A 5,730-nucleotide genomic window follows, 5' to 3' on the forward strand; every position below is an offset into this window, starting at 1 on the left:
GATGAGGTGGCCGAGAGGTTAAGGCGATGGACTGCTAATCCATTGTGCTCTGCATGCGTGGGTTCGAATCCCACCCTCGTCGTTTTTGTGTTTAAGTTTTGTTTCTCTCATTCAGTCCACCCAGAAGGTCTGGTGAAAGTCCCATTCTTCTCGCAACGGCAGACGGAGGGTTTTGCATTGTTTGCTGAAATCAGCAACAGTTCCTTCCAGGAAGGTGTTGAGATTGTGAGATTGTGAGATCGCGAAATATCAGAGTGCACATTGGTGTCATTGTAAAAAGAGTAAATCTTATGGTCAACATAAGATAAACTTATGTCCCATAATTATGATTTATGTCCGGATTATTCCGTGTCTGTGTCTGTTTAAAAGGGGTGTGCTGTCAGTCCCGGATCATTCTGTGTGCGTTTTATCCGATTTTCTTGATACGTTTTTCCTTCTAACTGAAATGACGATCCTCTCTCGAGAAGAAGGTTCACCGCCTGCTTCGGGCAACTGGTAGGAAAAATAACAAAAACTGATGAGACCAAGTTCATTCTGCTGGGCTTCCATTCCAATCTCCGCACTCTATCCCCCATTCAGTCCTTCCCCCGCCTGGACATTATAATCTGCAATATTCATAAGGGAATGGAGAAGCCGAATATCACGGTTATAATTTTCTTGGTTGCTCAAGACTGCATAGCATCAATCGCAATTATTCAGAAGGTAATCATAGAATCATAGAATCTTACAGCACAGAAGGAGGCCATTCGGCCGTCGTGCCAGTGTCGGCTTTTTCGAAGACCTGTCCAAATTAGACCCACACCCCAGATTTTTCCCCATAACCCTGCAAACTAATACTCTTCAATTATGTCCAATTGCCTTTTGAATGATCCAATCGAATCTGTTTTCACCACCCTTCCAGGAAGTGCGTTCCTGATCTTAACAACCCTCTGTGTGAAAATAATTCTCCTCAATTCCCCTCGAGTTCTTTTCCCAATTATTTTAAATGTATGACCTCTGGTTACCGACCCACTTGCCAGAGGAAACAGTTTCTCCCTACTTGCTCTTTCAAAACCCCTCATCATTTTCAATATCTCTCTTAGGTCTCCCGTTAACCATCTCTGCTGTAAGGAGAATAAACCCAGCTGGTCCAATCTCTCCACATAACTGAAGTCCCTCATTCCTGGTAACATCCAGGTCAACCTGCTCTGAATCCCCTTCAATCCCTTTTCATCCTAAAGTGTGGTGCCCAGATCTGTACAATATACTTCAGCTGAGGCCTAACCACTGATTTGTAAGGATTAGTATGGTTTCCTTTTTTTTGTATTCAATGCCCCTATTTACAAAGCCAAGTATCCCTTACGCTTTCTTAAATGCCTTATCAACTTTCCCTGTTTTATGAATATGAACCCTCTGCTCTTGGAACCCCCCATAAATTGTTCCATTTAGATTATACTGCCTCTCCATGTTCATCTTCCAAAAGTGCATCACTCGGCGTTAAATCTGTCACGTGACCGCCCATTTCAACAGTCTGTCTATCTCCTCCTGAAGCCTGCTATTATCTTGATCACTATTCACGACGTTGCCAAGTTTTGTATCATCCGCAAACTTCGAAATTGTACTCCCTATTCCCACATCCAAGTCATTCATAAAAACAAGAAAAGCAATAGTCCTAATACCGACCCCTGGGAGATTCCACTGCATATTTCTCCCCAGTCAGAAAAACATTCGTTCACCACTAATCTCTGCCTCCTATCCCTTAGCCAATTACTTGCCCACGTTATCACCGGCCCTTTAATCACACGTGCTTCTAGTTTTCGAATAAGTCTGTTATGTGTTATTTTCTAAAATGTGTCCTGAAAATAACTGTAAACCCGTAATTTTATTGTTTAACAATGAGAATACAGATATTTAGACCGAGTGATCGAACGGGTTCATTCCCATTACCCGGGGGTGACGTGACCCGAGCAGGGGAAATCCCATCTGGGTTTATATTTTCCGAAAACGGAGACGGAAAATAGCAAAACTCATCCCATCGAAATCCAACAATTGGACGAAGAACCGACAGCCTTTTCCCATCCCAGTTTGCAGAACTGGCCGTTGAAGGAAGCCTGATAAGCCCATTAGGGAGCAACACCGAAAGTGAAGAAATGCAGACAGAGATAGAGAGATAAATGCAAAGAAAAATAGTACAAATCTCCAATTCTGTGATTCAGCAGAATTTAAGCTGCAGCTGAAAGGAAACCGTCGCATGTCGTGAAATCTTAGAGTTGTACATAGGGCTGGATTATAACTTTATTTCTGAGAGAAGTAAACACTGCTTGGTAACTACAGCTCTTATTTATTTAACCATTTTACAGTGGCGGTGTGAAGTGATTTCGAATCTCAGTGAATTTCAAGACCATGCTTGACCCACTCGTTTGGTCACCCACAGGTAGCATGCGGTTGGAGACTGCGCAGGCTTATCACAGGAACTCTGCCAGACTGCATGTTCCAGACTTGTATCCAACGCTGCACGTGCAGCCTGCAGCCGTGTTTGCATTGGTGGTTCAGTGTAGAACCCTCGCCTGCCGTTTGGTTCCAGGCCAATGCAGCTTCCTTTACCTTTTGTATCTGTACCCATGAGATCGCCTGAATTGGGATAAATTCCTGTGCCGGCTTTAATCTGTACAACTTCTTGAAAGATTATCTTCATTTCGTCCACGTGTCTTTCTTGGACATACCCTTTGCATTCTGTCCTCTGGTGCTCAAACATGCTCTGCTGGAGATAAGTCAAACCTGCCTTGTGCACTTGCTGCAAAGATGTGAGAATCCAATTGGTGGTTTTTGACGAAAAATGGGGAAGCAACGGGGCTTATCCGTGTTTTAAACCAGTGAAACTTCCTGAGCGAGAATCAGATCCAAAGTCCAACTGGCAACAGAGCCGTGCAGCCACTGTAAAATTTCGCTGCAACGCAGCCGATCAGCCATCCTTTCAGAACACCATGGCCATCCAATCTCTCTTTCTTGTACGATATACGATGTAGAGTAATATCAGGTTCTAAACTAATTATTTCATATCAACAATATCAGTCTCTCTTTATCAATTTTTTTTGAATGTACGACTTGTATTATCAAGTAACACTTTACAGAATGAATTACTCTGAAACGACATTGTCGTCTGTCTCGGCATCGTCATAGTTTACACTCCACCATAAGTACACTTTACTCAAATTGCTGCTTTCATTCACCATGAGAGCGAAGAGCCATGAATGTGGAGACATTATTACGAAATTATCAGCTGGGTTGCACCTTTCCTTTTCCTACTGTCTCAGTCTTTTATCTCTTTACCCTTCTCTGCTGGTGTTGCAGATTAGATCAGCTCTCGTCGTTCACGGAATCCTGAGAAGTCCATCGGGGATAAACACAGAGAGACAAGAGACAGAGACATGGAGAGACAGAGAGATGGAGGCAAAGAAAATCAACAGTATAAATGTCAGGTTTTGCAAACTAGCAGAATTTAAGTTACAGATCGGGAGAGATTCCAGGTCTGGTCTTGAAATCTTGCAAGAGAAGATTTGACACTAATTAAAAGCACCGGCCACGCTGTGGAATCTCTCATTCTGGGAGAGAGATCAATGCGGTCAATTAACTCCAATTAATCTATTTCAGCACTGAAGTGATCTTTGAACAGGAGCTCTGCGAGCAGAATTCAAACCTGCGCAGGAAAAGCTCAATTCGATTTTGCGTCCAAAGCTTTAAACACTCGGCCACCGCAGCTGTAAACGGCATGTTCATTCAGATCGGATTCCAAATGGACACTTGCCGCTATTAAGAATGCGCGCATTGGAGGGGCAGGGGTCTAATTCTCACCTCTTACGCGGGAGACTTTGGTTCGTTTCCCGGCCAATGCAGAATCATTCTGCATCAATGAGGAGCTGAGGAACATCGGTATGGCATTTCGCCCCTCGAGCCTGTTCCGCAATTCAAACAGATCATGGCTGATATATGAACGAACTCCATATAATCGCCTTAGCCACGTATCCCTTAATAACTTCCGTTAAAATAAATCTATGAATCTCAGGTTTAAAATGAACAATTCAGTTCGCATCAACTGCTGTTTGCGGAAGATAGTTCCAAACTTCTACCTTCCTTTGCTTGCAGAGGTGTTTCCCAACTTCACTCCTGAAAGTCCTGACCCTAATGTTTAGGCTCTGTCCCCGAGTCCGAGACATCCCTGACGGGCGGAAATAGTTTTTTTCTATTTACCCCATCAGTTCCCCTTAATATTTTGAAAAGTTCGATCAAATCAGTCCTTAATCTAATAATTCGATGTAAACCCTAGTTTGTGTAATCTCTCCGCGTAATTTAACCCTTGGTGTCCAGGTAACATTCTAGTAAATAAACGCTGCACACCCTCCACAGCCAATATATCCTTCATAAGGTGCGTTGCCCAGAACTGAATAAAATACTTCAGGTGTGGTCTAACCAGAGCTTTGTATAGCTGTATCATAATGCATATCCCCTTGTATTCAAGTCCTCGAGATATAAAGTCCAACATTCCATTAACCTTTTTGATTTTTTTGTACCTGTCCATGACATTTTAATGATCTATGTAAATGGACCCCGAAGTCTTTTTGGACCTCCACTGTTTCGAGCTTTTCACCATTTCGAAAGTACTCTGATTTATCCTTTTAGGTCCAAAGTGGATGAACTCACACTTGACTCAATAGATATCGATTTGACACAATTTTGCCCATTCATTCATTGTATTAATGCATCTCTGGAATGTTATGCTTTCTTCTGCACTGCTTCCAATGCTGCCCATCTTGGTGTCATCGGCAAACTTGGATATGTGGCTTTCTATCCCGTCATCTAATATCCGCCTGAATTGGGAAAAATCCAAATTCAGTTTCAATCTCCTCATCATCTTGAGACATTTTATTTGCTTCATGTGTGTTGCGCCGACGAAACTTCGGCATTCAGTCCACTGGAGCTCAAACAGACTCTTGATATAATTCAGTTCCACCAACAGCAAAACTGAGAGAAGCCAATTGGTGACTTTTCACTCAAAGGAGCAACACAGGAGGGTTCGTCCGGGACTTGAACCCGGGATCTCTCGCATATCACTCGATAAAACACCCTAAGCGACAATCATACCCCTAGACCAACGAGCCGCTTTTACTTGAACTGTGCAGTCAGTGTAAAAGTTCGTTGCGTCCCACAGCCGATCGGCCATCCTTTCTGACCACTTCTGTCCATCCAATCTCGTTTTCTGTTCGGGTGGACAGCAATATCAAGTTGTACACTAACTATTTCCAGTCACCAATATTAGTCTCCCTTTACCAAATTTGTTTCGAGTGTACGACTTGCGTTATCAAGTAAGACGTTTCAGGATTAATTGCTCTTAAACTACATTGCTTGCGAGGATACTGAGAGGTGTGTCGAATTACGGCACGCTCTGTTCCCTTTGCTATCGCCTCCTAAACATCGAGTTGAATCACAGAAAGGTTACAGCACGGAAAGACGCCATTCGGCCCATCGAGTCCGTACTAGCTCTCTGCAAGAGCAATCCAGCTAGAACCACTGCCCCGTCTTTCCCCGAAGCCCTGCATTTTTTTTCCTTTCAAGTACTTATCCAGTTCCCTTTTGAAGGCCATGATTGAATCTGCCTCCATCACACCCTCGGGCAATGCATTCGAGATCCGAACCTCTCGCTGTGTGAAACGTTTTTCGTCATGTCACCTTTGGTTATTTTGCGAATCGCCTTAA

The 5,730-nt window shown here is 43.4% G+C and overlaps 1 non-coding gene across 1 annotated transcript; it reads left to right on the forward strand.

Annotated features, from left to right (window-relative positions):
• trnas-gcu (transfer RNA serine (anticodon GCU)) lies at positions 1-82 on the forward strand. Its single transcript has one exon. It is a non-coding gene; the product is annotated as a tRNA-Ser (tRNA).
• The last annotated feature ends 5,648 nt before the right edge of the window (positions 83-5,730 follow it).

Source organism: Heptranchias perlo, chromosome 20 (genome assembly GCF_035084215.1).
Source record: "Heptranchias perlo isolate sHepPer1 chromosome 20, sHepPer1.hap1, whole genome shotgun sequence".
In the NCBI taxonomy this organism is placed as follows: Eukaryota; Metazoa; Chordata; class Chondrichthyes; order Hexanchiformes; family Hexanchidae; genus Heptranchias; species Heptranchias perlo.